This window comes from Rhinopithecus roxellana, chromosome 4 (genome assembly GCF_007565055.1).
Source record: "Rhinopithecus roxellana isolate Shanxi Qingling chromosome 4, ASM756505v1, whole genome shotgun sequence".
NCBI lineage: Eukaryota > Metazoa > Chordata > Mammalia > Primates > Cercopithecidae > Rhinopithecus > Rhinopithecus roxellana.
This window is the reverse complement of record NC_044552.1, coordinates 98,957,421-98,979,305: the sequence shown is the minus strand read 5'-3', so window position 1 is coordinate 98,979,305 and position 21,885 is coordinate 98,957,421.

The following is a 21,885-nucleotide window of genomic DNA, read 5'->3' as shown; positions in this document are numbered from 1 at the left end:
AGAAAGGCTTGCTGAACCCTTGGATGGACAGGTAAATTTAACACACTTATTTATCACCATTATCTCCCTTATAAGGTAAGCACCAGAAAAACCCATGTCTTGTGGAGTGCCATAGAAAATATCAGCATATATAACAAGAAAATTTCTGTGATTATAGTGATGGCAGTCACTGTTCTCAATATAAGGCACTGGAGAGTAAAGGACCGAGACAAATTAAGGCAGATGTTAACCTTTATTTGGACTAAAACCACATGCCCTCTAATTATCAGACCAAAAGAAAATTAGAGTCAGCATTATTAAATTCCCTTCAGCTAAAAATGAGTGAGAGTGATAATGACCACTTACTTTGGAACATCTCATCAATATCAGAGTACAAAGCAATATTCCAACATCTGGCGGAAAATATAAACTTCCTGCATTTTACAAATATTGCTGCTGTAGGGTAGTGAGAGTCCAAGCTATTTGATAAAATTATGAAAGTCAACGAATGGTCAGGCCAGGATTTGAACTCTGTTGGAGAGATAATATTAACCATTCAAAGAAGATCTTGCTGTGAGGCAACAAAAAATATCTCTAAAGCGAATGAATTACTATGCATCTGAAATAATGAGCAAGTTAATTCCCCATTTGGGGAGCATCTGCCAGATTGGTAGCTCTCCACCTGCGGAAATGGTCCTTTTCTAAGGTCCCAAGGAGACATGTGAGAAAACTCAGATTAGTATCCAATGGAGTGTGTCAGACTGAAGAATCTAGTTGCGATGTTAAAGTTATGTGCTGTCCTGCATCTGAGACTCCAAAATAAAAGTTCACACACACACACAAAAGCTTCTTTGAATACCTTTCTAGTTTACTAAGAGAAGACGATAAATTGTCCTGGAAAATCAAAAATGTTGAAAGGAGTTTCTTAAGCATGAAAAACAATCTTTACACATGAAGCACTTTTTCTGATCCTCCAGAAAAATAACAAAGAGAAGTCCAACATCAAATGCAAACCTTGGTGTATTTCCCCCTTACTGTCCCAAGTTCCTCTCATCATTCGTTACTGCACAGAACAAGCACTTCATACTATTCTTAACTGCTGGGAAAACTAGCCCTTAAAATGTTTAAAGATTATATTGATTTAATCCCCTTCTGCCATCACTATAGTAATGGCTAACATTTGTGGAGTATTTCTTCTGCAGAAGGCACTGTGCTGGACAGTTTATATGCATTTTCCCATATCATCATCATCATAACCCCTATAAAGTGACATAGTGAAGGATAAGGAGATTACTCAGTGCAAATTGACCTAAGCAAAACAATAAGAAAATAAAAAGATAACATAATGAAAAAGCCAAGGCTAGTTGAGGCACACCCTGAGCCCTCTGCAGGGCTCAGTGTCAGGACCACCTTCCTCTCCCATCATTCGCTGGCTCCACTTTCTCTGGGTTAGCTCTGTTCTCCCACTGACTTGTGCCTGACAATTTCAAGATGGTGGCCAATAGCTCTGAACATTATTTCCTGTCGAATTCAGGTCTAGTGGAGGAAGCTGGCTTGCCTCTACCTCAGCGTCCTCAGCAAAAGTCTGGCTCTGAGTGTGTCTCCCTCAGGCCCAGGGCCCACAATGCTTCTCTGTGTGGTAAAGTGAGTCTCAGCTGAGAGCAGAGAAAGGGACAGTTCCTAGAGGGAAATTGCAGATGAAGGGTAAGAGGATGCCAGGAGAATACCGGATACAGAATTTAGATGGTAGGACAGAAAAGCTGAAAATATTCTGGGTGAGGGAAATAGCATGATTCAAATGGGTGCAGGGAAATAAATACAGTTGCTGTGTGAGGACATAGAGTTTGTGACATCAGCAGAATATGGTGACTGAGCAGTGGAGAGGCAAGCTACCTCCAAAACACAGCAGGCCTTCAACCAGACCTGAATGTTCCCACTAGATTCGGTAGACAATAGAGTCACTGTACAGACTTGGAGAAATAAGGTGAAATGTTATTGTGAGGAAAGGGGCTTTCTGGAACACTGGAAAGGTGGATGTGGAGCTGTGATTCATTAATGCATGTAATGCCCCACCCCCAAAATCTTGGCCTTATTGATGAGTCATACATAGTATCAAAGGATGAACCTGATCCCTTATACTGATATCTTTAATTATCTTTATTGCCTCAACCAATCTCCTCGGACTTCTACCCCACTCATTTACACAAACCACCCAAATGTCAATAAATCTGACTTTGGCTTAAGAACAAGGAGACTTGAGGGATGTTTATCAACATTCCCTTAAATGAAAATACATAGACTATTAGTGTGGATGTTTCTGAAATACTGATACAATCCTTGAGATTAAACATGGGTGAAAGTTAGCAAGAATTGTGCTTTCATGATCTAGACAGAACTGGACAGCATTGCTGGCAACTCCAAGCCCCCATTATAGATTTCAGGGACCAAGAGAAGCTACACCAAGATTTGTTTTGTGTTCTTCCTCACTGATCCAGATAAGATGTTATATCTCAGTCTATTTAAGAGAGGTACTTGACAGCTGAAGGTAGAGTGAGGCAGTCTGCCAGGGGAACAGGCATACATGAAAATTGAGTCTTTCTCACCAATCTACATCCCAAAAGCAACATCACAGTCATGTCCAAGTAGGCGTGGCACAAAGACCCTCCTAACACCGTGATCTGACTTTAGAAAGGGTGTCAAGAGGTCAAAGGAGAAAAATATGACTAAAAAATACCTGGATACAGACTAGATAGTCCTTCATATAAGACTATGAAATTTTAAATTCTTAACTGTGAGTAATTCTGCTTCTAAAATTGTGCAAAATAGTTCCCCGGACATGCAAATCTTTCCTTGAGATAGATTTGGACACATATACTGGGAAGTAATTGGTTTAAAGTTTGTCTTCTTAAGTTTCATATTTTTCTTGAATAAGAACATAGCATTTTTATTAGCAAAAAGGTAAGCAATTGTTTCTGAAACTTCTACTTGGAGTGGGTATGCACATATAACCTGACACAGTAAAGTATTTGAGTGTCTCAACTAAATTAGGAAAAATAAAAGTGTATAAGGCACTATTTTCAGGATGTTCATGGTTCCCAAGAATACTGAATTAAAATGGTCTCAAGACAATTCAGCTAAAGCATTAAGTATCTGACTTCTGTGTTTTAGACATGCTTTGGTTTGGGGCATAAATGGTCTTGCTGGGTCAGAGCCGGGAGATAAGGAGAAGGCTGGCAATGCGCCCAGCATCTCCAAAGCTGGAAATCTTAGGACAATACCTGTTCTTCCTTTCTTTTGGGACACCTTAGGATCTTGGTGTGAGGCCACAATTTCTTTGGTATCTGAGCTTCTGTGCCAAGGAAGGTGATTAGACAGCTGTGCCTCTGTATTTTTTTTTTCAGTAGAATGTAGGGGATTGCTGTGGGAGATGAACATCACAGATGTTGGGGAGCGTGTGAAATTGATGGTACTGGACAGAGGGTACAGTACTGAGCATTAGAAGAGAAAAATATCAGGGACTTCATTAGAAAATGTCTCCTATGGTGAGAATAAACCAAGGGAGTTGAGAGGGAGGAACTGGGCAGAGGCCCGCTGGAGAGCTCATGCACCATCACCTGGAACACTGGTACAAGGGAGAGAAGCAGACAGACAGGGCAAGCAGGAGAGGGGAGGGTGGTGGGACCCCAGCCCCTGCCCCCAGTAGAACCAGGCCCCACATCCACTCAACCTCCCCATGGCAGCCCGTGCGTACCCCAGATCTCTCCAAGATAAACGAGCCAAGCCGTGAGAAGGGGAGGAAGTCCATTGAGACTTAACCAGAAGAAGGAGGAGAAGAAAAACCACTCACCAGCTTTCAAAAGAAAAGAGAATGAGGAGGAGAAGGCTGCATGCTTCAGTGGTACTACTGTTAGCCATGAGTGAGATGAGCCCCCACCTGGGCCTCACACTTTAGAGAGTCCTGTATGTTGATCTGTGTCTGTTACCAACAGATGCAAAATATACAAACATATGACTAGCCATCCAGGGGTAGGGAGTGACCTGTAGCCAGACAGATCTGCAATCAAGTCCTCTGACCAAATCATTAAAACATCCAGACCATAAAAAACAACATACTCCGAGCCAGAGGGTAGCCTGTGCCAGGACCCTAGAAGGCTGGAGGCACAGGCTGTTCAGGGACCCCAAGTCCATGACGCTGCATTCTTGAAGCCAATGACCTTCAAAAATATATGTGAATATTCCTCAAATGAAAAGGCATGTTTGACTGAGTAAGATCTTCTGGAGTGGTGAAGTGAACTCAGGTCTTAGATCTCTGCACAGCAAGAACTGGTAGAGACCTAAGTGTGTGGACAGTGTTGTCAGCAGCTGTGTGCCCCGTAAAAAAATCTGGGGGTCACAGAAGTCACCCAGAGATAGGCCATCTCTTCCTGCCCTGAGTGTTTACCCCACATCTCAGAAGACTTTGTATTATTGGCTAAGAAAACCAAGAACATAATGTCACCTCATGGTGGAGGTGGGTGTGTTGGGGGGTGCAGGGGGAGTGTAGGAGGACCTCTTTTTGCTCATCTATAACCCACTTGACACATTACATGCCTTATTTTGAAAAGATGTTTACCTTAACAAAACAAGCAGGAATGTAATTTCTGGAGCAAGAAGTCAGAAATCTTTGAACATTATCCTCTATCCATTTCAGACACACTGCTATTCACCACTGCCTAAAGTGCTTCTGATTCTTTGATTGAAAAGTGAGGCTTAGCTTACAAATATTTTCCCCTTACATCTCATCAGAGGCTGTGAAATTTAACTAGAAGGCATTTCTGATCTCCAATGAAAGGTACTCATTAAGTATAATTGTTATCATTACCTGAATTCTATTTTTACCTTCCTCATTTTTAATATATAGATGGCATGATGTAGTCCACAAGAGCTCCAGCATTAGTATTTTTATCCCCTTTACCACATACTGCAGGGCCTGTCCTGGGCTAGAAAGTAGGTTTTTCAAAGCCCTGAGTCCCTGGGCACTGGGCCTCATGGTGCCCTGGGTCCCGTGCTCTTGTAGGTGGGACTTTCTGGCAAGCATAACATTTCATTCTAAAACAAATACATGGAGAGTTGGCTTGCTGTGGGTACAATTAGTCACTTTCTTAGAATGAGGAGCAAAGGGCTAATTGTGCTGCAAGTGGACAATTGCTACTGTAATTATTAGCCTCTGTAATTTTTCATCCATACATAATTGCACATGCGGATGAGGAGAGCTTAGGCTGTCTTCTTGCAATTCCGCCCATAAGGCTTCTCATTGTTATGCTCAGGTTTTTTTCCATTTTGTATCAGTCACAGTTGGTTGTGCTTTTCCATGATTGTCTTTTTTTCACTCTGTAAAATATAAATGCAAAAGCAGTTTTTTAAAAGTTTCTCAGAACAATTTAAATACTGAATCAGCCCTCTAGTTATTTGGTTTGTGTTAAATGTAACTTGACTGTTTACAAAGGCAAGTTTCTGGCTGACGTTTATGGAATCACAGAAAAGAATGAAGCAAGAAACGTCCCCTCAGCTCTCAGTATCTGCTCCTCCCTATAATCTGTGCTCTTCTCAAAGTCTCCAAGGAAAGGAGTTGCAAGGCCTCTCAGGGCAACTTCGTTTCAGTGTTATGCCTCTAACTTTAAAATGTCCGTGCGTGGTATACCCCCAGACTCACTCAGGACTCCGAGGGTCATCATGGTGGCTGTAAGTTAGTTGTTACTTTCTCTGGGTATGATGGAACCAAATTTGTTTTACCTAAGTTTGTAGCCGGAAACCACAATGAAAGGTAAATTCATTTGTTTTAGGTTTACATGTGAAGTTTTTACATGAACTGGCTTTTGAAGCAGCTGATATTTCTCACAAGGGATGTGGCCAGAATCTACTCAGCTTCACTTCACCGACAACTCCAAACCCTCAGCTCAGGGCAGAAGTGCATCTGGGTGATAGAAGAAGCCAAGGAGGAGACTTGCTTTTTCCCAATTTGCGAAGCATCTTGAGAACTCTTACCGAAGGGCATCCCACTGTTCCTGGAGCATGGCTGGATCTCCTAGACAAACAAGTTTGCCTGGCACCCATGGTGCTGCAGGATTCTCTTCAGATGAAAAGTCTGAATACTCAAGAAGATTCTTTGCAGCTTTGTGAACTCTTATAATACAAGATGTCACAAAGCTTGGTAATGCTGGGAAAGACAAAATTGATGTAAAGGATTTAGGAGAAACCATGCCATTAAGCAATCCTTTGATTTTTTTTCTTGTTCTTTCACTGGTTCCAAATAACAGTGAAACTCACTGAAAGATGTAATATCTACCTGCTGAAGTTGAGAAATAGGCTCAGCAAAATCATTTGCTTTTAAAGGTAAACCTGCCTGTACGTAAACAGCAAATGTGCACCCACATGCCTGCAGATCTTTCGAGAAGCCTCAGAATAACATTAAGCTGCTCCCTACTTTACGACCCCTTAGAGCTGTGACCAGAATCCCCATCTAAGAATGTTAACAGCCACTGCTGAGACCATGCGTTACATTTCCAGCGCCAAAATTCCCCAGCTTTTCTGCTCGTAGTGAATAGGATCCTAAATGCACCACATTTGCTTTTGTGAGGATGCATTTGCCAGTCAGGCTCAATGCAAGCCCAACTGTTTCCACAGCGTTAATAAGAGGGGTGGTAATCTGAAGAGCCTTATTTTTGTCCCTAATGTTCACCCCAAAGGGAAATGTGCTTCTTACTAATAATAGAGGATGTGACCAAAAACACAGTATATTTATCTGTTGCAAGTTCATTTGCCAAGGCTGATATCTCCCACCAGAACTCTTTTAGAAAGGCTAAAACAATTAACCTCTTTCTCAGTTGCCCTGCCAAACGCCAAGGTCTGGCAAGTTTTTGTTTAGATGGTTCAGTTGAAGACCAGTCTCTCCTACCCTCGCATACAAACCAAGTTGACACGAAATACTGATGAGAAGAGCTAACGTTTGTTGAGCTAAGTGCCAGGCACCATTCTAGTGCTTTCATACATTCACTCATTTAATCTTCAGCATGACCCTGTGAGATTGGTGCTATTAGTATCCCCATTTTACAGCTGTAGAATCTGAGACACAGCGGTGTTAAGTAGCCTGCCCAGGATCACCCAGCTGGTAAGTGATGCTGCCCTGCAGACACTGCTCTCTGTATGATGCCACTGTGGGATGCTGCCTCTACATTGCTGCTGTCTTGAGTTTTAAGATGTTGTGGGCTGATCTAGTGCCCTCTGATTAGTTTCAAGGAACAGGAGCTTGAGGAAAAGGGCAGTACTAGCTTTTCCTCCATTTCTTAAAACTAGGGTCCCCTTAAAGTTCCTGTTATCATTCAGTTCATTGGTGATTTGGCTGGAGTTCTGATTTCCAAATCAGATGTGCTAAAAAAACAAATTTTTTTTTTAATCATCTAGTTCTTCTGGATTCACTTAGATGTCTCTGAATAAGTTTGCAATATGGCACATATATTAGGCAGACAAGTTCATTATCAGATTATGTGTTTAAAGAAATAACAAGCAACAGGCAAAAGCCAGTCACATCAGCTTCATAACAGCCAAAAGCCAGTCACATCAGGCATTTATCAATGGTAGTCATCCAATCTTACTGCTCATTGCTCATCCAATCTTGCTGCATCCAATCTTACTGCATCCAATCTTACTGCTCATTACTGCTCATTGCTCATTATCAAATAAGAAGGCATTTATAGGACAGGTTTTCTTCCTGTACATATCTTCAATCTCCTTTGATTTGATCCATTTCCTTATACCATATAATGCTTTTTTTGCTAATCTGTGATATAGTTTGGATTTTGTCCCTCTAAATTTCGTGTTGAATTTTCATTAGCAGTGTTAGAAGTGAGGCCTAATGGGAGGTGATTAGATCATGGGGGCAGAGTTCTCATGAATGGTTTAGGATCATCCCTTTGGTCTTGTTCTCATGAGAGTGAATGAGTTCTCATGAGATTTGGCTGTTTAAAAGTGTGTAGCACCCCCGGCCTTGCTCCCTCTCTCATTGCATGTCATGCCTGCTCCTTCTTCCCCTTCTCCCATGAGTAAAACTTCCTGAGGCCTCACCAGAAGCTGAGCAGATGTGCCTGCCCTGCTTCCTGTAAAAAACCTGCAGAACTGTGAGACAATCAAATCTCTTTTCTTTATAAATCACCCAGACTCAGGTATTTCCTTCCAGCAATGTGAGAATAGCCTAATATAATCAGTATATAAATATCTTTACTATTTCAAAGTAAGTTTTGAGAAACTATTAGCTCTTGCAATGATTTGATGGTTACTAGTTTGCTGAGATTTTACTTTTCTAAACAAAAGCTAAATTTAAAAAAATTGCCGTGTTAAAACTCTTATGCCTTCATTTTTAACACTTTCAGCAAGCTGTGCATAGGTAAGAAACCAAAAAACAGATACTGATACCAAACAAGATTATGTAACATGAAAATGCTTCAAACTAAGAAGTCACAGGCAACTTTCTCTACAGCAAATTTGATCAACTGAATCCCAGGAAAATGCGCAGGGACTCCAGATATGTGGCCACGTATTTTCCTATTTGCAGTTCCAGGTTGTTAATCCTTTTCCTGCTCCTGAAGCTGCTAAACCCACTACTCTGTCTGGGCCACCTGGCCCTCCCACTGCTTTCTCAGAACCACCTGCTTCCTAACTGAGTGTGGAACAGCATTACTCTAGGTTGAATTAATAGTGGCTTTTACTTTTTTAATAATAGGTTGGATTAATCATCATTTTTAGGCCACAGAATGCTTTCCTCCACAGAAGAAGCTTGTGAACAATATGTAAACATCTCTCCGGTTCCCCAGCCTGTAACCTTCCAAGTTTTCTTCTCATAACCAATATTGTTTCTCTTCAGAGTAATTTACCCAAGAAGAAACCAGCAATCTGCCTTTAGTTCAACCTTTGCTGGTTTCCAACTAAAAACAAAAGAAGAATAATCCAACATTTGGCAATGGCCCAGTCAACTGCCTCCCTTGCCAGGAGGGTTTCAACCAGTGCTGCTGCTCTCTGAGGGCCTAGAGATTGGGATTTTGAGCCACAAACCCTGTTTTCATTTTGTCCTTGGCTTCCTTCCTGGTCCAGAAATGAATATGTTTAGTGAGAGACCTGCAGATCATGGAAGATTATTTTTTTCTTCACTTCAAACAAAGGAAAGCTCAAAGCCCAGGTTTGTCAAAAAGGCAATTTCCAGCAGTACTTTAATTAAGTGTTAACCTTTCTGTGAAGAATTATAAATTGCATTAGAACATAAACGTCGCTGACGACATTTAAGACCTGAGCTGAACTTACGTAACGTTTCCAATAATAAGTGTGTCTATTTAAGATGTCAGTTAAAAGTTCAAAACCTTGATTTGTGGGCGCCATCAATGAGCATGGATAGAGCCCACACATTGGGGTCTACAGGGAGAATTTCCAGAAAGGTGACAGATTTGGACCAGAATTGAAGCTTACTTTTGATCTGAAGATCAGTTTTCTTTCCATTCTTCTGGGCCTCCCAGGTGTCTGGAAAAATCTTCATATCGCACACATATACAAGTTAGGCTCAGTCAATTTCACAGTCAAGGTTTATAATGCTCTTTTCCCTTCTTAACAAGCCGATGGCCTCTGACTGACATCCCTTCACCCGGGAGTGATGATACTGCTGGTTCTAATCTCTCAAATTCCTTTCAATCTGCTTACCGGTAGGAAATGGCTTTCTCTTCCGTCTGGCTGACGGATGTCACGAACTACACATTACTTTGTCAGCCCTGAAGTCAGGGCATCAATAACTTCCATGGGGACAAAGTTGATAATAATCTCTTGGTATACAATTGTCTTTTAGAAAACTAGATAAATGCGAAACTCTCCACATTGTCAGGAGCATCACTCAAGGCTACCTCGCCCCTGGTGACAGCTCACAATGGCAGGACACAGTGAGCGTCAGAAGACGTGTGTGTGTTTGCTTTCAGGCCTGAAGCTCACCCAACCGGTCTCCCTCCTCTTCATTCCAGGCAACAAATGTTGCCCCACAAAGCACCTTGGTGGCACCCTTCAACCCGAGCAGGCCTGGCAGCCCCCAGAGCAGCTGGCTGTCAAGGCTGCTCTGGATTCTCTGGACCTGAGGAATAAATCATTCATCTCGCCCTGGTAATATCTCTCTTTGACAGAGATTTCTGTGACAGAGCCTTGATAATCACCATGTTAATTTTTTCTTTAATCCATGGGTAGCAAGGAGAACTAGGGAAGGGGAGCAAGAAGCCCAGCTGACTCTGGAGTATAATTTCACACTGTCGTCACAGCCCACATTGGAAATGACTTTGACAAAGGAACTAGGCAGGTGTACGGGGTCTCTGAACTGGCCATTGCTGGAAAAGTCGCTCTGGTCCAGCATGCTCAGGCAGGATCATGTTCTTGCTGGTTACGAGAGAGACCTGGTCTTCTAAATGTTCACCCGGTGGCTTCTTCCAGATACTTTTAGTCATCCAGGGAAGATTCTCTTTCCCCTGAGTCAAAACTTGCTCTCTCTCTTGCTGTAGTTGACACCATTTTCTTATGAGTGGCTTTTCCTTTCTCCTGCCCTCCGTCAGTCTCTGCTGAGGCTGAGACTAAGTCTCCAGGGAAAGGAGCTCCTGGATCTGTCCCATTTCCCACCTCCACTCTCTCAAGTGCTTAGGAAGCGCCCTTCGGTGACACGGCTCCATGTGTTTGAGTCATACACTGATCATTCAGATACCAGCCTGCCATCTGGGAATTCATATTTAAATCTTAAACTGAGATTTAAGAGTTTGTGAGTTTACAAAGATACAGGAGTAGGCACTGCGAAGCCTTGCAGCAGTTCTCCATTCCACACTCAAGAGAAGCAAACGTCCACAGGATAGTCCTCCAGGCCTGCCCCACCACACATACACTACTATGGCACCTCCAAGCTTCTCTTCTGCCCCTCTTCACCTACCTGGCTCCAGCCACGCCGCAGCGCCTAAGGCCAGCTCCCACCTCAGGGCCTTTGCTCCAGCTGCTCCCTCTGCCCAGAACGGTCTTCCCCTAGGTGTCCGCCGGGCTCACTCCCGCCCCTTTTCACGGAGGCCCCGCCTGACCACCGTCACACTGCACCCTCACACCACCCCAGCCCTCACTGCTGGCCCCCTTACCCTGCTCTGTGGGTTTTTTTCTACATAACCACTTTCTACGTTCTGCAATGGTTGATTTTATGTGTCAACTAGACTGGGCCATGGGGTGCCAAGATATTTGGTCATTCTTTGTGCATCTGTGAGGGTGTTTCTGATGAGATTGACATTGGGATGGGTGAGGAAAACAGACTGTCCTCTCCAGTGTGGGTAGGCCTCACCCAATCCAGTGGTGGCCCGAATAGAACAAAAGGTGGGGTACAAAAGAACTTGCTCTCTCCACCTGTTTTTGAGCTGGGATATCAGTTTCCTCCCATATTTGGACTGAAACTTACACCATTGGCTCTTCTGGTTCTCCGGCCTTTGGACTCAAACTGGAATTACACCACTGGCACCCTGGCTCTCCAGTTTGCAAACAACAGACTGTGGGACTTCTCAGCCTCCATAATCACTCAAGCCAATTCTCTACAATAACTGTCTTTAAATATATGTAAAATTATTTATCCACAATATATATACACGTATTTCCAATATGATAATACATATAGCCTATTGGTTCTGTTTCTCTAGCAAACTATGACCAATACACTACTCTATAATTTACTTAGTTATTGTGTTTATTCATAATCAGTACTGTCTTCCTCAGTGAGAATATAACCTGATGTTATATTCACTTTTTTTTTTTGAGACTGAGTCTCACTTTGTCACCCAGGCTGGAGTGCAGTGGAGTGATCTAAGTTTACTGTAACCTCTACCTCTCGGGTTCAAGCAATTCTCCCACCTCAGCCTCCTGTGTAGCTGGGACCACAAGCACGTGCCACCACATCCGGCTGATTTTTGCACTTTTAGTAGAGATGGGGTTTCACCATGTTGGCAAGGCTGGTCTCAAGCCCCTAACCTTGGCCTCCCGAAGTGCTGGGATTACAGACGTGAGCGACCATGCCCAGTCTTGTTTTACTTGCTTCTGTATTTCCAGTACCTAGAACAGTACGTAGGTGCTCAATAAATATGTGCGGACTGCATGAACATGTACACATCAGACCAGTGATGGGCTTCCCAGTCCTACAGAGGAGTTGGAGCTGCGGAGGACCTTCACTGCACTGTGTGCCAGGTTGAAGGGAGCAGTCAGTCACATGGAGCACGAGAGCACCAGGCAGCGTCTCTGGAGAGCGTGGACTTCCAGAAGGCTCATCTCCCTCCCTGCCAGCTCAAACATTCTGTTGTCTCTCAGCTCACCACACCTCTGTGGTTTCCCGTAACATCTTCCGGCTTCACTTAAGGGCTCCAAACAATGTCTGTCAGACTGAGCCTCCTAAACACAAATCAAATCATTCACTCCACACATTCACGGAGCGCCTACTGTGCCAGGAATGCTCTAGGAGCTGGGGATACAGCAATGAACAAAGCAGACAAAACTCTTTGCCCAGAGAGGCTTACAGTCTAGATGGCACAGCAGACAATAAGCAAGATAAATAAGACACCCACTGTTCAGGGTGTGCCAAAAGACTTCCTCGCTTGCTCAAAACCCCTCCTGTCTCTAGGATCAAACAAGCCCCTATGTCCAGGCGCAGACAGCTCTTTCCTGTTGCTCCTCCAGCTCAGTTCTTGCCACATGCACTCTACTTTCTAAGCAGCATGGACTTGTTGCAGGTCCCCAACTGGGCCTTGTTCTTTTCCACATCCGTGCCTTTGCACGCTCAGTTCCTTGTGTCCGGAGTGCCCTTCTCCCTTGCCTCCACTGTCTTTGCCAGGTTAACTTCCACTCAATACCTAGCTTAAGTACCATGTCTTCTAGTAGCTTTTCCCTGTCACCCCCATCCTACCACCTCACCCCTATTTCAGTCAGGGTGACCCCTTTTTGTCCTTTTCCATATCACTGTGCACAACTCTGTCCCACTGCTTTCCCCACCAGCTTGTAACTGTCTGTTTCCCCATTGTCTGGGGAGATCTTTGACCTTTATAGCTCCTGGATCTCTGACCCATTGTAGGCAATTCAATATTTGCCAGATAATTTAATGGATGAATGATGAATGGATGGATGAGTGTAAGAAGGATGGAAGAAAAGATAGAGGGATGGATGAATAAAAGGATTGATTAATGGAAGGAAGAAAGGTGGAGGGAGGGAGGAAGGAAGGAAGAAGGGAGGGAGGGAGGGAAGGAAGGAAGGAGGGAGGGAGGGAGGGAAGGATGGAGGGAGGGAGGGAAGGAAGGAAGGAAGGAAGGAAGGAAGGAAGGAAGGAAGGAAGGAAGGAAGGAAGGAAGGAAGGAAGGAAATTACCATCTTCACAGCCTCTGTGGCTCCAGCTCAGGGTCTTTTCTCAGGTTCCTGACCTGCCTGTGACACTCGGTCCAGCCCTTCTCAATGTTTGGTATAGAAAACGCAACCTTGAACCTCTACTCCCACGCCTCCCGTGGCCCTCAGCCTCCTGTTCTTCCCCTGGATGTCCCCTCTGAAGGCACCTCATTTTCCTCCCCATGCTCTGTCAGAATCCCCTTAAATGGCCCCTTTGCTCAGCCCCCACGCTGCTGTAGCCCCTCGGAAGCATTCACCCACCTCCCCAGGTCCTCATATGCCGATTTTCCAGGAACTGGGTGCTTTTAGTGACTGCATGTAGCCCTTCCTGCGAGGCTCCCAGGGCTGTGCCTTCACTGTCTCTCCTTTTCTTCCCCCTAGGGTAGCGGCCCAGACTATGTACTCTAGAGCTGGGCAGCCCGGATTTGAACCCAGATGGATTACCCCCAACTGTGTAATCTTAAGCTGCTCTCCCATCTCTCTACCTCAACCTCACATCTGTAAAAGGGGGCAATAGTGGCACCCTCCTGATGGGGCCATGTGAGGACGAAGTGGGGCGATACACATATGCTCAGAGCAATGCCTTGTGTACAGGAAGGGCTCTGCTGGTTGGCGATGATCATGATCCATCCCAACTTTTCACAAATGCACTTTTTACCTCTAAACCCACCCACTGGTGCCATTTTTGGCATTATTTCTTACCAGCACACCTCTGCGTTTTCTGTTTCTTTTAGTTTAGGCAAAGTAGAGGGTTGAGCTCACATAACTGGGAACAGAGAAGAAGCTAGAGGAGTCCAGCCAGGTCCCCCACACTGCCCCTGCCTTGCCTGCCTGTCAGATTGAGTCCATTCCTCTGCAGCTTGGCTTTGTTCTAGAGCCTGGCGTGGCGTCTGATGCATCAATTACATCTTCACATCTTTGGTCCTGGGGCCTGCCTGGAAATGGTCTGTTTTTGACCCTCCCCTCAGCTCTCCGAGATAGCTCATTTCTCACCTAAAAAAAACTTACAGCAACTAGGGAACAGCCAGAGTGCAGTGGACTAGAAAGGTCCCCGACATTTTTCAGCATAGTACTATTTGATCCTTTTCATTTGTGTGCATGAATTACTGCGATTTAAAAAATTAAGTAAAATAAAATGTTTCCTCTCAACTGGTAAACAGTTGAAAGACAACGTAACTGAAAAGCAGGGCCAGCCCAGGTTTCTTTTTTTAATTGAAGTAAAATAGACGTAACATAAAATGTACAATCTTAATCATTTTTAAGTGTAGAGTTAAGTGGCAGTAAGTACACTCACTTTGCATTGTTGTGCAACCATCACCACCATCCATCTCCAGACCTTTTTCATCTTGCAAAACTGAAACTCCAAACCCATTAAACAATAATTCCATGTTTCCCCCACTCCTTTCCCTAGCCCCTGACAACCACCATTCTACTTTCTGTCTCTATACATTTGACTGCTCTAATTGCCTCATATAGAAGGAATCATATAGTATTTGGCCTTTTTGTGACTTTCTTATTTCACTTAGCCTAATGTCCTCAAGGTTCATCCATGTTGTCGCATGCATTGGAACTTTCTTCTCCTTCTCCTTCTTCTTTTCTTCTTCTTTTTGAGATAGGGTCTTGCTTTGTCACCAAGGCTGGAATGCAGTGGCATGATCTCAGCTCACTGCAACCTCTGCCTCCCAGACTCAAGTGATCCTCCAGCCTCAGCTTCCCAAGTAGCTGGGACCACAGGTGCACATCACCACTCCTGGCTAATTTTTGTATTTTTAATAGAGACAGGGTTTTGCCATGTTGTCCAGGCTGGTCTTGCACTTCTGGGCTCAAGCGATCCACCTGCCTCAGCCTCCCAAAGTGCTGGGATTACAGGCATGAGCCACTACATCTGGCCTTCTTCCTTTTTAAGGCTTAATAATATTCATATATATGATAATACATATGAATAAATATATAGTAATATGAAAATGTGATCCTTTTTTAATCCATTCAAGTATTGATGGACACTTGGGTTGCTTCTACATTTGGCTCTTATGAATAATGCTGCTATAAATATGGGTGTACAAACGAGCTCAACTTTTAAAAGTACTTTTTTGGCAGTTTCTCTTCATTTTAGTATAAGAATGAGGAAGCAAAGGGAGGACAGGGGCTATGGTCTGAATGTTTGTATCCCCTCAAATTCTTATGTTGAAACCTAATCACAATGTGATGATATTAGGAGGTGAGGCCTTTTGGGAGGTAATTAGGAAGGGGATTCAAGCCCTTATAAAATAGGCCTCCAAGAAAGCTCATTCATCCCTTCCTGCTTATAAGGACACAGCAAAAATGCATCATCTATGAACCAGAAAGTAGGTCCTCATCAGACACTGAATCTGCTTACACCTTGATTTTGGACTTCTTACTTCCAGGACTGTGAGAAATAAGTACTTGTTCTTTATAAGCTGCCCAGCCTCTCATATTTTGTTATAGTAATCCAAACAGACAAAGACTCCGGGACATCTGGGAAACAGGTTAGCAGGCTGTATTAATCCTTTCTCACACTGCTATAAAGAACTATCTGAGACAGGGTAATTTATGAAGAAAAGAGGTTTAATTGACTCACAGCTCCACAGGCTGTACAGGAAGCATAGCTAGGGAAGCATCAGAAAACTTACAATCATGGCAGAAAGCCAACAGAAAGCAAACATCTTCACATGGTGGAAGGAGAGAGAGAGTGAGAAGGGGGAGGTGGTACACACTTTCAAACAACCAGACCTCTTGAGAACTCTATCTCAAGAAAAGCACAGGGGAAATCCACCTCCATAATTCAATCACTTCGCACAAGGCCCAACCTCCAACATGGGGAATTACACTTCAACATGAGATCTGAGTGGGGACACAGAGTCAAACCATATCATTCCACCCCTGGCCCCTTCACAATCTCCTGTCCTTCTCACACTTCAAAACACAATCATACCTTGTCAACAGTCCCCCAAACTTTTAACTCATTCCAGCTTTAACTGAAAAGTTCAAGTCCAAAGTCTCATCTGAGAAAAGGCAAGTCCCTTCTGCCTGTGAGCCTTTAAAATAAAAAACAAGTTAGTTACTTCAAGGATACAATGGGGGTACAGGCATTGGGCAAATGCCCTTATTCCAAAAGGGAGAAATCAGCCAAAACAAAGGAGCTACAGGCCCCATGCAAGTCTGAAACCTGGCAGGGCAGCTGTTAAATCTTAAAGCTCTAAGTAATCTCTTTTGACTCCATGTCTCACATCCAGGCTATGCTGATCCAAGAGATGAACTCCCAAGGCCTTGGGTAGCTCCACTCCTGTGGCTTTGCAGGGTATAGTCTCCATAGCTGCTTTCAGGGACTGGCATTGAGTGTCTGCAGCTTTTCCAGGTGCATGGTGCCAGCTGTTGGTGGGTCTACCATTCTGGGGTTTGGAGGATGGTGGGCCTCCTCTTACAGCTCCACTAGGGCAGTGCCCCAGTGGGGACTCTGTGTGGGGGCTCCAGCCCCACACTTCCCAATCCTGTTCACCACCCTAGTAGAGGTTCTCCATGAGGGCTCCACCCCTGCAATACATTTCTGCCTGGACATCCAGGTATTTCCATATCTCCTCTGAAATCTAGATGGAGGCTCCCAAGCCTCAACTCTTGTCCTCTGTGTACCCGCAGGCTTAACACAATGTGGAAGCCATTGCATCCTCTGAAGCAATGGCCCAAGCTACGTTTTGGCCCCCGTTAACCACAGCTGAAGCTGGAGAGGCCACAATGCAGGGTACCATATCACAAGTTTGCACAGAGCAGGCGGAGCCTGGGCCTGGCCCACAAAACCAATTTTCCCTTCTAGGCCTCCAAGCCTATGAGTGGGAGGGGCTTCTGTGAAGGTCTCAAAATTATCTTGGAGGCATTTCCTCTGTTGTCTTGGCTATTAACAATTGGCTCCTTTTATGCAAATTTCTGCAGCCTGTTTGAATCCCTCCTCAGAAAATGATTGTTTTTTTCTACCACATGGTCAGGCTACAAATTTTCCAAACTTTTATGCTCTGCTTCCCTTTTAAATATAAGTTCCAGTTTCATATAATCTATTTGTTCATGCATATGAGTATATACTGTCAGAAGCAACCAGGCCACATCTCTTTTATTGTTATTATTAGTTTAAAAAAATTTTAGAGACACAGTTTCAGCATGTTGCCCATGCTGGTCTCGAACACCTGTACTCAAACAGTCCACCCACCTAAGCCTCCCAAAGTCCTGGGATTACAGGCATGTGCCACTGCATGCAGCCTTCCTGGCCACATCTTAAATGCTTTGCTGCTTAGAAATTTTTCCCACCAGATACCTTAAATCATCTCTCTCAAGTTCAAAGTTCCACAGATCCATAAAGCAGGGCACAATGCTGCCAGTCTCTTTGCTAAAGCATAGCAAGAGTGACTTTTACTCCAGTTCTCAGTAAGTTCTTTATCTCAATCTGAGATCTCCTCAGCCTGAACTTCACTGTCCATCTCACTATCAGCATTGTGGTCACAAGAATTTAACAAGTCTCTAGGAAGTTCCAAACTTCCTTTCATTTTCCTGTCTTCTTCTGAGCCCTGCAAACTGTTTCAACTTCTGCCTATTACCTAGTTCCAAAGTCACTTCCACATTTTCAATTTTCTTTATAGCAACGCCCCACCCCTCTGGTATGAATTTTCTGTATTAGTCCATTCTCACACTGCTATAAAGGACTACCTGAGACTGGGCAACTTATGAAGAAAACAGGTTTAATTGACTCACAGTTCTACAGGCTGTATAGAGGCATGGCTGAGGAGGTCTCAGGAAACTAACAATCATGGAGAAAGGTGAAGGGGAAGGAAGCACGTTTTTACACAGTAGCAGGAGAGAGAGAGAGAGTGAAGCAGGAGGTGCTACACACTTTCAAATAACCAAATCTTATAAGAACTCTATCATGAGAAAAGCAAAGGAGAAATCTGTCCCCATGATTCAGTCACCTCCCACCAGGCCCCACTTCCAGCATTGGGAATTACAATTCGAAATAATATTTGGGTGGGGACACAGAGCTGAACCATATCACACTGTCATCCCTGGCCATGAAATGGCTCCACCCTTTGTATTCTGTTTGGGTGCTCTCTGAAGCAGGGATTAGTATCCCCATTTCATGGCTGGGAAATTGAAGCTCAGAGAGGTTAAATAAGCTGCCCAATATAACACAGCTAGAAAGGGGCTGAGATTCAATGCAGGTCTGACTCTCCAGCCCAAGACCTTTTTGCTGCCTCCTGAAAGTGGGCTCCAAACTGGAACTGATGTATGTGAAGATGATAGAAGGCAGGAGGCTGAACTCTTCTATTTTTCCCTCCCTTGTGCCTAATGGACAAACATCATTTTTTTGAGAGGCCAGTGGAGAACAAAGAAAAATACAGAAAATCGAGCCTAAAGGATCCAGAGATGAAGCCTGACTCAGACCAGAACACACTTAACTACTGAAAACAATGCTGAAAGGGAGGAAGAAATTTCAAGTCTGCAGGAAAATGCTAAGCTAAAGGGAACAACGAACCAAGAATTGTTTCAAGGCTGCTGAGTGGACAGCAAAATGGCAAATGAGTTTTAACAAGGGGAAAATGCAAGGAACTGCACTGGAGAAAATCACCCAAACCAGACTTAAAAGGAGGATTGCTCTGAACTGGTAGCATTGCTCCAGCAAGGGTCCTGGGTGAATGTGGGCTGTGCCAGAGGACACACAGCTGCCCATGGCCCCTCTAAAGAAAAGGATACGAAAGCCACTGGGCATCACTGGGAGAGGCATCGGTCACAAAGTAGAAAACAAAAGTAAAACAACAGTGAAACTCTTACCAAGGTTAAAAACAATGTTTTCATTAGGAGAATGAGTGGATACTAGTGTGGGAGAATCATGGGGGCTTTTTTGAAAATATCATGCTGTCCATTTCTGGCACTAAAAATGTCAGGAAGATGCTGAGCATCCTCAGAGAGGGCTCTGCGAGCAACTGAGAACATTTGCCCACCTTGAACCTGCCCCTGGACCTCCCTTGTGGCATCTCAGGAAAGCAGCATGACTGTGACAGGGGTGCAGGAGAGGAGGTTTGGCCACAGAGGCCCAGGCTGAATCCTGAGAATTAGTTCAAGAGCCTGGGGTTTTCACAGCACAACACTCAACTTGAGGGTCTGAGTTCAGAGAAGACAGTGTGTCCTTGGACAAGTTACATCCAGGAGCCCCTCCTCTGGCCTGGGGTTTATTTTATATTGTTCATCCTTGTGTTTGAGCAGACAAGAAGAGGAGGGTATTGAAGTGGATACTCTCACACACTAATATTCAGTTTTGAAGAATCTTTGTGGAGTTTCTCTCTGAGACAGACTCGGCCCAGGATGTGGCCTGTCACTCAGGGCATATGAAAACCCCCAAGCCATTCACAGCCAACTGGCTCCAGATCATAGGTCCACAGCCACAGGGAGAGTGGTCCTAGGCTGAGCTTGGGGCGGGTGTTGTCATTCTCAGGATCTTGCCTTTGAGACATTTTGCTGAAACTTCTAAATCCAAAGATTCCTCTGCTACTAGTGCAGGAGCCTCAGGTGAGGATGATTCTCAGAAGAGTTCTTAGATTCTCAGAAGGATCAGAAGTGGAGGCCATGACTTCCAGGACTCCTCCGACCCAAGTCCCCATGTCAATACCACCACTGTCTTTGTCACTCACCACTTAGAAGCAAGACTTCCCCTGGCCCCTGGGTCTGGCACATGAGCCCCCCTTAGCCCTGGTCCAGGGGCCACACACCCTGAACTCTGCTGTAGATGGCCTCACACTCTGTACTCAGTCCCTGGGGAAAAGACCACTTGTGACCTGGTGAAGCTCCAATTTGGGGAAATAGAAGAGAATAAGTGCATGAGACAGGAGGGCACAAGGGCACACTGGGGAGTGTGGAAGGCAAATTATGGAGAAAAAGGCTCGGCAGACAGTCATGCTCCCTCACTCCCAGCAGTGACTGATAGGAGGCCCAATGCAGTTATGCAGCTCCCGCACTGCACAAAGCTGCCCACAGAGGCAGAAGCTGCATGTGGAGGTTGCTTGCCTAGCCCTCAGGCCTAGTGCAGGCCTGTGCCTACCCTGAGGATGGGGATTCTTTCTTATTCAGTCAGAGATGCAGCATGCACGAGTGGACAGCCCCAAGCTTCCACACATGGGGCACTCAATACATATTGCTGGTGCAACTGGGAGACAACGAATGAACATGAGTTTCCCTTCTTCTCCCGAGCACACAGGTTACCTGCAGTGACGTGCACCTGTGCTTGGGCTTGGGAGGCTCTGGCTCAGGCTTGGGAGGCTCTGGCTCAGTAAAACCACATCCTTGCCTGGCAAGTGGGGAGAACATTTTACAGGTGCTATGCTTGTTCATCCATGGGGCAGGTACTTACCTGATAGCCCAAAGACTGGGCATCAGGACTTTGCCTTCATCCAGAGCCTAACGTGGCAGGAATCCCACATGCAGAACAGAGCCAGGTCCAACCAGGGCAGCTGGCCCCCACCCATTCCCACCCACAGGCACAAGAATCCCTTATTCCCATTAACCAGCCATTTCCCAGGGAGCAGGGGACAATGCCCTCCCTGTGGCTGCTCCGCGGGGATGACACATAAGAACCATCCAAAGTGCAAGGGGATTGACCCCTGCTCCACAGCGCTCTTTTGGCTTAATAGGAACAGCTGGTCAGTGAAGTGTTTGTGAGCAATTTAACAAGGCTCAAACAGCAAGAGGCATCTGCCGATAAATCAAAAGGGAGCGCCTGACTAAATGAGGTTTAATTTAAATTCGTATCTGGAGCTGGGAGAAGAGCCTCATTGTACCTTCCAGTTGCATCCATACCAGCAAGGCCTCGGCCAGTTTGGCATGGGCTGGAGCAGACTCCTGTGGCTGCCTGTTGGGAGGTGATGGCCCCCACAGGAGGGAGCTGTAAAATCAAGTGCTGAGAGGAAGGTAGAGGAAGAAAGGAATTAGATTAAATGTCATTCCTACCCTCACAGAAATAAAACAAAACCAAAGAACTTCATTCCATTTGGTAGCCATAAAACTCGTAATGGCCACCAGCACCTCCAGAGTGGCCATCCCCATGACTGCAGAGGGCAGGACCCACGCGCAAGAGCTCAAACGAGCTGGCAGGGAGAAGAACGTGTCCTGTGGAAATGTCAGAGTCACAGCCATGATGCCACTCAGGCAAACAAGAGCTGCTTCTTTCTCATTGTTTCCTCACACAAAGAGCTAGACACAGACTGCAACCCATAGACAAGCCAAGAGCTTCAAGACAGCTCTCCTCCTCCCGCTGCAAACTGTGAGCTGCACACAGCCTTGCGTTTTCCGAGGCAGATACCCAGGCCTGAACGGACTTGATTCTCCCCTCCCCACACATTCCGTTTCTTTTTAAAATCAAGGCCCTGGACTGACATCAGGCAGGAAGCTGACCATTGCTTAACCTCTTCCTATTGCATG